This window comes from Lissotriton helveticus, chromosome 12, assembly GCF_964261635.1.
Source record: "Lissotriton helveticus chromosome 12, aLisHel1.1, whole genome shotgun sequence".
Taxonomy (NCBI): domain Eukaryota; kingdom Metazoa; phylum Chordata; class Amphibia; order Caudata; family Salamandridae; genus Lissotriton; species Lissotriton helveticus.
The window spans coordinates 752417437-752427565 of NC_136073.1; the positions used below are offsets into that span (position 1 = coordinate 752417437).

Here is a 10129-nt window from a genome sequence, read left to right on the forward strand (position 1 = left end):
CAAAGAGTCCTTAGAACAACGTCACTTCCATGGAGTGTATGTTGTTACTTTGATCATTTTCCTTCTATATACAATCACTGTTATGCCATCACTCGGAATTGCCGTTTCCACGACCCCTGCACCTAATATTGGAGTACCCACTTCTGGAAATCCATCACTACGACCTACCCTCACTTGATCCCGCCCCTACAGTATACATTGAAACCCCACTTACCCCGAAAACTTTGATTCTACACTAACCCGGACTACATTTAACCAATGTTAACTATTAGCCATAACCCTAAAACGACCCACTAACCCCAAACTTAACACAGATGAATTTAAATATGAAATAATATTAATATACAAATTTTGGTACATAATGTGTTCTACAGTATGTATTAATGCAAGGAATGTGGTAGAAATTATGCTAAGCCAGAGAAAGTGGCAGATGTATTGATTTTTTAATTCAAGGAGTTTTATAAAGCACTTCCATGTTGCCAATCATTCACTTCCGAGCACTTGGGCTGGAGAGATCAGAAGTAAGAACTACAGGGAACAGAAGTGTCTCTACTCTGCCCATCCCACGCGCCTCTGACCCCATTCCTATTTACACACTATTTTTTCTCTTCGGTCTGCCTCACAAAGCATGCACGCATGCCTGTCCCATCACGTTAAATGTCAAGATCAGAGTACCTCCCTGGCTCCCACACGACACACCAACACTTCACACGCAGACCCAACTACTCACGCTTCCAACCACGCACACAAGCTCACAAATGCTTCAAGGCGACGGAACATTCTGAATCTAAGTTACACCATTCACACTAAGCAATCTCTTCCCCCATCCTGGCTTACTCCGCAACCGTGTACTCACTAACAAGACATTGTCTCTTTTGTATAAACAAAAAGTACTTCTTTTCTTGAAGGAGTCACTTGTGTACCCCTGATTTAGTAAATCCTATGAAAAATTGTTGGGAAAACCTTTTTTTGATTAAAAAAGGATGCAAACTCCTCACCCGCACTAAGTGACATGCTTAATCCCTGAAGTTCTTCAGGCCAATGCCAACTGGTGCTAGGGGGGGTCACCCAGAGCTCTTTGCAGCGAGCGAGTGTTTGTCGATGTTTCAAGGGGCGTGGTTCAATATAAAACCGTATTAGAAATAGGATAGCTAATGACATTTTACTAAGGCTAGATCCGACTTTATACAAGTTTGAAACGACTGCAGATAATGAGGTGGACAGTAGTTTTTAGGGAACCTTCCTCATCTTTAGAAAAAGTCAAGGATTGTTCAGGAATCTTACAAGGCCAACAAAACTAGGCAGCATCCGGAGACACCAACTCATCATATAAAAGTTAATTCAATAATAAAGATAAGAATTCCTGATGGCACTTGGACAAATACATCTATGGTGATGATGTATCATCTTGCGCTGGCTTACGGTCCACTCATCATCCCTAAATCTGGTCTTCAACACTGAAGGAAAGTCTTAAACCCGGCAAGATAGCTTTGGCCAAAGCCATGGGTTTGAAAACTTTCCAAGTGGATGAGCACTTCGATCAAATGTACGAGATGCTATGCCCTTCTCCCAATGTAAACTATTAATACAATATGTGATTACACAGTACAGTTTTGTACAATCAATAGGACAATCTATGATTAAACTTTTATTTACATTTTTAATGTGAATTTAGTTATCCTAGTGAACAATTGTTTTATGGTTTTACTGGTATTAATAAAAAATTTCATATTTAAAAACCCAGATGTTATTGTAAACTTTGTGCAGCCTTTGTATTTGTAATGCTGAGCAAGTAAATAATGCAAACAAAATTACAAACAGACCATTTCAAACAAAAAGTATTTTGTTGATTTGAAAAACATTTCTGCTGGCCATTGTTAATGTAGGTTTTTGAGCCTCAAGATAATCCTTAAAAGACTCGTTCTAGGTTTTGACTGAACCCCTTAGGCACTTTTAGGCAGTAGTGGCCGACAAAAAGTGGTGGAGAGGGTGGAGGGAGCGCGGGGGAGGGGGAGCACTGTGTGTTTCTCTGCTTCCTGATCCCAGCAGACACTGGGGCCGCATCAGAGACTCGCTGTGCAATCCCTGTGCTGCTCTCATTCTATTACAAAGCATGAGAGCAGCGTGGGGATTGGCCTGAGTGGACTGGTAACGCTCACTCAGGCATGGGAGTCTGTGCTGTTTCTCCAACCCGGCTGTGCAATAGAGATGGGTTGGAGAAACCTAACTGCGCATGTCTTTTTGTGCTGTTTCTCCAACCCGGCTGTGCAATAGAGATGGGTTGCAGAAACCTAACTGCGCATGTCTTTATGTGCTGTTTCTCCAACCCGGCTGTGCAATAGAGATGGGTTGCAGAAACCTAACTGCGCATGTCTTTATGTGCTGTTTCTCCAACCCGGCTGTGCAATAGAGATGGGTTGGAGAAACCTAACTGCGCATGTCTTTTTGGCCGCCTAAGATGGCTGACCAAACAGACATGAGCAAAGAAGTGCGCATACCACTCCATTCCTCCTACCTCCCATGGCTCGGTCCCGCCCCTCCCTGAACACGCTGGCTCAGCCAGCAACTGAAAAATAAAACGATAATAAAAATATTGTTTTATTTTTTAGCTGCTGGCTCTGAGCCAGTGAGGCAACGCTCCTCCGCCATTGAGGAGCAGCCGCTGCTGCACTGAGGTGGAGGCGTCTATGGAGAAGCGGTGGCACCCACGAAAGGCAGGAGGGGAAGTGGTCAAGTTAGTCACTTGTCGGGTTGTTTAGAACTCTGACCCCACTTTAAACCATGGGTTCAAGGAGTGGATTGCCAAGAAATGTGCAGCCATGAGAAAAGACTACACTTGTAAGTGTAAGGTTAGCTTATTAGCACAGGGCTCCCATATTGGGAGGCTTATGACTGGAGATTTAAAAGCGTCTTACTGGAAATGTATCTATGTTTACCAATAATACAAAAATAAGATTTGCTCCTTTTAAGACCAGCATGAACATGCTTCCTGTACACTGCACCCCTGGGCCATATCACCATGCAGTTTTCTTCGATCAGTAACACAGGCCAGTAATTGCCTCTCTGTTTCTAAGCTCTGTTGTCAGAAAAAACATGCATTAACGCTGATATATTTCAAGTTGAGGAATGCGCCAAGAAGCAGAAAAAGAGCACACAGGTCTCTTCTGTGCTTGGGCAGCACAGAATGGTGCGGTCGGAGGTCCCAAGGTCATTTTCTGAAGTAACACACCATGGTACCATATAATTTCGGAGGCAGTGGCCTGAGATTCATTTCCTGGTTTCTCTGAAGGGGGATTTTTGAGGTTCTACTTTTTTTGTTATCTGTTGCACCATTAACGATTTACTCCAAACTTGTGTAAGAAGAAAATGTACTCTACCAAGATCATTGGCCACATTGCCTTTGATGTTGAACAGTTTGATGCCTTTGATTTTGAAGAGGGCCATCCCACAATGGGTATTCTCCTTATAGGGTTGTTAGTGCAGGGACAAAGTTACACATCCTGGGGTCAGTTCTCCAGTCGCGTGGGTGCACGGTGATGCGTATGACCATATTCACGTGCCTCATGTAATGTATGACACCCACAGGCAGTTATGGGTTTTTGGCAGGCAGTATTTTACATGCTGCAGTGGCTGTAGGGTCAACATAAAATGCTCTATGAAGGTGTCGCACTTAACGTAAACAGAGCCAGTGGCATAACAAAAGTGCCACATGCTTTAATGAAAGTAATGGATTTGCCCCCATCTCCTTGGTTGGCAGTAAAACTAGTCACTAGTTGGGGTAAAGAGGCCTGTATGACCCAGCAGGCCCCACTGCCACTGCACCTTCTGCACTATTGATAGGTTCACCCTTGACAGAGAGGCATCCACGAACACAGACGAACATAAGGATCATAAGCTTAAATGTATTCGTTTAGTTATCTACATTTTTACATGTTTTCAGTTTTTTATGGTCTAGCTTGAGATTGTGCAGCTGTTGCCAGACAATTATGTGAGAATCACCATGAGAGGGGCATTGGCTCCACCCACATGCTGGGGGCCAGGAGTACTTGTTTTGGTTGTGCAGAAGGTGTGTACTTCCACAATAAAGTGCTTGCCCTCCACAGAGCCGTGATAATTTTGTATATTGATACAGCTGCCTGAGATTGACCTTCCAGGGACACACACGTGCCATTACAATGCTATTCAAGTGTCTTAGATAACTAGATATTTAATGGCACTTTTCTCTGGTGGCAGCGCAGATGGCAGGAAGGAACCATTACCGTACATGGGTTTTTATGCCTGGCTTGACAGAGCATTAATGTGCCAGACCTGTTGATATTGCCAATGCTTGTCTGCTTAAAGGTGATCTTTGCAATCTTGGTGTCCAGCATTCTGAACCAAAATGCGTCTCAGACACCAATTTCATGCGTTTTAATTTACGGCGTTCCTGTGAAACGTTTTCATAGCCAGGGTGGATACATCAGAGGCAATGTTGGCATGGTGAAAGGGGCAACCTAAATTGTTGGAGAATGTCACTGGTATTCATGCCTCACTCAAAGCACAAAACAGCAACGTATACTTTCAGATCTCCAAAGGACTTGCCAAATAAATTCAATAAAGCAACATTCAAAAAGCAAAACTTAAAAAATGGAAAGTTACCCACAAAGTTACACAAAGGTACAGCAGTCGCATGGACACATTATAAACACCACAGACCCTGTTCGGCCCTTCATGGGGGGGATTTTCACATCAGAACTCATCCCAGGTGAAACACTAGGTATGCACTTTGATCAAGTAAAAAACAATCGTTAAAAGGATTACAAGCAATTAGTGCGAACAACGTCAACTTTTGCAACTGCTACAAAGTTACGGTAAAAGTAATTTTGTCAGACACAAATGTCTCACAGATGGGTTTGACAATCGCAGATAAGCCTGACCACGTCTAACGCCCATCTGTATAATGATTTCTAGAAAACACCTTTTCACTTCGAAGATTCGACCTCAAATTCAGAATATTGTCAAGCCAATAATCCTTGTAAGAATGACGAAGACAGGCGGTTCTCAAAGATACTGAACAATCACGGACACACTGTACCCTCTCCGGGAGTTCATCAGTATTATGTTTGACATGGGTTGAAAGTTTGACGCGACATTGTGAGGATGAAAGGAGGCGCCCACGGACGCGCGGAATGAGCATGTTTGATTATCTTGCAATAACCAACCAGTGGCCAGCGGCGTGTCCCAGCGACAGCGGCAAAGGGCCGCCAGTGTGGGCGGCACCCCCATATCCAGCGAGGAACAAGAAGCCAGCTTACCTGTCAGAGTGTCCCAGGTGCTCCGAATTTCAACAGTCCGCACCAATCGCCCCTTCCCAGGAGTCTTCCGTGGGTTCCGTGCTAGTCCTCAGCGCTTCGTGCTGCCTACAACCCTGAGAGGGACTGACGGCTCGCACCACAGCTCGCGCCAGTCACATGTGACAGGAAACCAGAATTTCTGCCCGAACCTCCACGGCCAGCTAGTAATCAGCATGTTGCAACAGGCAGGCCCTTTGGTGGTGGTGATTAACAACAGGGAGGGTTCAAAACACAAAAACACACGCTGGCAGGTGGAGAGGTGAAATTCCAGGGTTTTTGCCGGAAGCGGGAAAAGCCCCGCACCTTTGCTGCGTGACGCAATAGCACTTTGTGGCAGAGGGTTTGGATGCCTTCCCAAGGGGGCAGCCTGTTTGTTATCTAAACGTCACTTATTTCTAGCGTTGAGAGTGCACCCTTGACGCGCGTGCCACTAAAACTGGGAGAATGCTTCAGAAGTATGTTAAGGGCACAACCTAATATGTACTCTCTAAAGTGCAGGTAGTGAAAGTGGATTGGTGTTCTTGCCCGATTACCTGAATCTCTAGAGTAGTAGGGTGACCAGGCGTCCCCGTTTTGCCAGGACGGTCCCTGTCTTTTAACCTGCTGTGCCAGCAAATTTCAAGAAATTTAGCTCATGTCCCCGTTTTTGGAGAGGGTCGACTGAAAACGGTGGGAGGTGGTTTTTATGTATTTCAAAATGCAGGGATAGTTAGCAGTTGTTTCAAGAAAGCAATTTAATTAACAGGCAAGCTACTGGGCTTAAAAATGGCATTTTATGTATGTTCTTACTGCCTGTTCTGTAATTCTCTGCTGAGGAGCGCTCTCATCGCTTGAAGTAAAATTGTAGTCCTTCTTCTATTTTTGTGAAATGTCCCGGTTTTTGGCTTTAAAATTCTGGTCGCTCCATAGAGTAGGCCTGAGCCGAATTTATATTACGCCGAGTAATTTGTATTCCATGTTACTCTGTGACGCGGAATTAGCGATAACTATGCTACCACTCCTACTGACATAGTTAACCATGATATGGGGGAAAATCCTACCGCAAGAGCACACTTAGCAAGTATGAGAGGCCACACGTGCTCACTATTCATGTTCGGTGCATTTAGCTCTGTGTCTTAACACAAAATCTATTTTTGAGTCCTTTATGGATGCGAGGGTGCATTTTTGCGCTAGGAAAACAGTGTTAAACGTCGGTAGTAAGTTGGGGGAAAATCCTACCCCAAGAGCACATTTGCAAAGAGCGAGCGATTGCTTGCTATTCATGTTCTGTTACATGTAGCACTATTTTTTAGCATTAAATGCATCCTCGCATCTATTTTGGACGTATGGGGACGTTTTTCCCTTAAGAAATATCATTAAATGCATAATTACTATAGTCATGTAATTCAGTGTAATCTTGTGGAATTCTTAGGTCATTTTGCGTGACTACGCTTCATAGAATTACGCAAGTTACGCACACCACTACTCTAGAGACCAAATCTAGACAATGGAACGGTGAATGATGGTTTGCCATCTAACCTGCTTTCGCCCATTAAGAGGGTTACCTAAGCCAGCCATAACAAACAGAATTACACAAATGCCACAACAGTCCTAACAAAGATGAGCCAACGTTGTCCACAGACCTTTCTAACGAATAGAGCACAAACAACCCTAGCAACAAGAGTACCCAAGAACTGCATGCACGAGGATCAAAGGAACATCACCAACAAAATCAAACAAGACCTTGGGGACACCAGCATTTCAAGCAAACAAGAGTACCCAAGAACTGCATACAAGAGGATCGAAGGCACATCACCAACACTATCAAACTACAAGACCTAGGGGACAGCAGCATTTTAAGCAAACAAGAGTACCCAAGATCTGCATACAAGAGGATCGAAGGCACATCACCGACACTATCGAACTACAAGACCTAGGGGACAGCAGCATTTCAAGCAAACAAGAGTACCCAAGATCTGCATACAAGAGGATCGAAGGCACATCACCAACACTATCAAACTACAAGACCTAGGGGACAGCAGCATTTTAAGCAAACAAGAGTACCCAAGATCTGCATACAAGAGGATCGAAGGCACATCACCGACACTATCGAACTACAAGACCTAGGGGACAGCAGCATTTCAAGCAAACAAGAGTACCCAAGATCTGCATACAAGAGGATCGAAGGCACATCACCGACACTATCGAACTACAAGACCTAGGGGACAGCAGCATTTCAAGCAAACAAGAGTACCCAAGATCTGCATACAAGAGGATCGAAGGCACATCACCAACACTATCAAACTACAAGACCTAGGGGACAGCAGCATTTTAAGCAAACAAGAGTACCCAAGATCTGCATACAAGAGGATCGAAGGCACATCACCGACACTATCGAACTACAAGACCTAGGGGACAGCAGCATTTCAAGCAAACAAGAGTACCCAAGATCTGCATACAAGAGGATCGAAGGCACATCACCGACACTATCGAACTACAAGACCTAGGGGACACCAGCATTTCAAGCAAATAAGAACCTTGGAATTATGTCCCGTTCCCTGACTCAGCGGCCCTCCTGCAAAATTAGGAGGTACAATTCTCATGGGGGAGGGCCAACAGGTTGAAGTTTGTGCCACCAGACCACACAGTCAAAGCAGGTAAACTCCACTCCACGGCCCAATTCGCAAAGCAGTCCTCTATGAGGATCTGTGACTTACTCAAGGAAATTCAAGAGTAAATCAAGTTAGGCACACCGACTCCCTTCCAAATCCTTGCACATTTTCCCCACAGGCTGTGCTTCTATTCTGCTGTCGGCTGCAGGTCGTGAGCACCAGCTCTCGTCGGTGACACCTATATTTCATCAGGAGACTTTGACCCTACACAAGAGAATGAGAAAGACAAAACGGAGAGAAAGAAGGAGGAAGAAAACGATAAGAAAAGGTGTCGTGGGGAGACACAGGATGAAAAAGAAACTACAAGAGTGAGATAAGGAGACCAGAAGCACAGTGTGGTGTAAGAAAGAGCATGAGGTGGAATCAAAACCAAAGGATATGTTAGAACCGCTAGGTTTAGAAGTACTTATGTCATCGGGGGAACAATACCAAAGGATATGTTAGAACCGCTAGGTTTAGAAGTACTTATGTCAGGAGAGACCCAAGTTCACCTAAAAACCTATAACCTTGGGTTTGAAAATAAGTTAGTTGACCCTTTTCACTTAAATGGAATAGAAAAAGCAGTAGTAGGGGAAAAGACAGAACGATCTGTAGCCGAAGTAGGTAGTGTCAAGCCGGATGAGTTATCCCTGGAACCTGGTGATCTTAGTTGTACTGAAATGGAAATTGCCCCTATCCATTTATTAACTGCACCGATTATAGACGGCACCCCTATTAATATCCTTTCCTGGAATATAGCAGGGCAAAAAAAAAACTTGAAATTCCAGATTGGAATGATTTTATTGAACCATTCGACATATGCATGTTTCAGGAAACATGGTGTCTGTCTCCCCAGTATAAAAATGGGTATTCTACTTATTATGTCCCGGCTGTTTTCTCAGGGAAAGGCCGCCCATCTGGTGGCCTACACATATGGGTGAAAGTTAACCTTAATTATGTTGTCAATGTGTCTAATGTTGCCTCAGATGACATATTGTACATCTCTTTGAAAAGCTCAAAGGGTGGCAAAATACATATTTTTTGCATTTATGCAAGAGGATCGCAGGGCTGTCAAATCTCCCCAACAATAGAGCTATTGGATTCTAAGTTATTAGAACTGGCTCCGGGATCAAAGATACTGGTGGGTGGTGATTTTAATTGTACTTTCGAACCTCTGGACGATGAGGACATCCTGGGCTGGACCGCGGAGGATTGGAAGTACTCTATACCCACCTTAGATTTGGCACCTATCAAAAAATGGTATCCCAGAGCTATACAGTTGAATGCTCTAGCCGTGGCCCACAAATTACGAGCTTTGAATGGGCGGACCATTTCTGATCGCAACGGGGCGATGACGTATAACAAGATAGTCTCCCCATCGCGAATTGATTATATTTTTTTAGACATCCATTCTTGGTCCAACCTTATAGATATGGAGATCAGGCAGTCCATAAATAGTGACCATAATCCTCTATGTATGACAATTAACTGGCCAAATGGGCAAAGTGAGTCCACAGGACCGAAATTAATCACCAAGGAGGCTATCCCATCCAACTGTAATAGGAAATTGAGATGGGAGGCGATCAAGTTTGAGGAGGAGATTCTTCTTTACATTAGGGAGTTAGTTATAGTGGAATCTTCTATTTTGTCAGCAATAAAGATGGATTTGGCTAATTTTAATACTCATGGGCCACAATTACTATCCCGCTATCAAGATCTTGTAGACAAAATAGGTAAGGTTTTTCAAAAAACTACTAAGGGGAATCAATTTCCTGAGAAGCAAACATTAAACACAAATCTTTGGTATACTGCTGACTGCAGGGAAAAGAGAAAGGCAATTGCACTGGCAATAAAGTTAAAAGACCCCAGAGCAGAAGATTGGCCAGGGGGGAATATCGTAAAATCTTGGCATCTTCCAAAAAGCAATGGGAGGAAGAACATTGGCAGAAACTTAAAATTGCAGCATGGGATAAGAATTCTGTGTCCTTTTGGAAATTAATTAATATTTTAGATCGAAGAGGAGTTGATCCTATTTTAAATCACATAAACGACCAGCAATGGCACGCTCATTTTTTAAAGTTATATTGTGAAGATGAGACCCAAGCCCATCTATCTTCAGCAATATCGTCCCTTTTAAGACTAGATTTATCACTAGAGGCAGTCCCT

The 10129-nt window shown here is 43.8% G+C and overlaps 1 protein-coding gene across 1 annotated transcript in view; it reads right to left on the bottom strand.

The window, feature by feature from the left end:
- Positions 1 to 5431, bottom strand: part of SEMA4A (semaphorin 4A) — a 124450-nt gene extending 119019 nt beyond the window's left edge. The window contains exon 1 of the mRNA XM_078670290.1: positions 5295 to 5431. The gene's annotated coding sequence lies outside the window, so the exon portion shown is untranslated. The remainder of the gene's footprint in view (positions 1 to 5294) is intronic.
- Positions 5432 to 10129: the final 4698 nt, after the last annotated feature.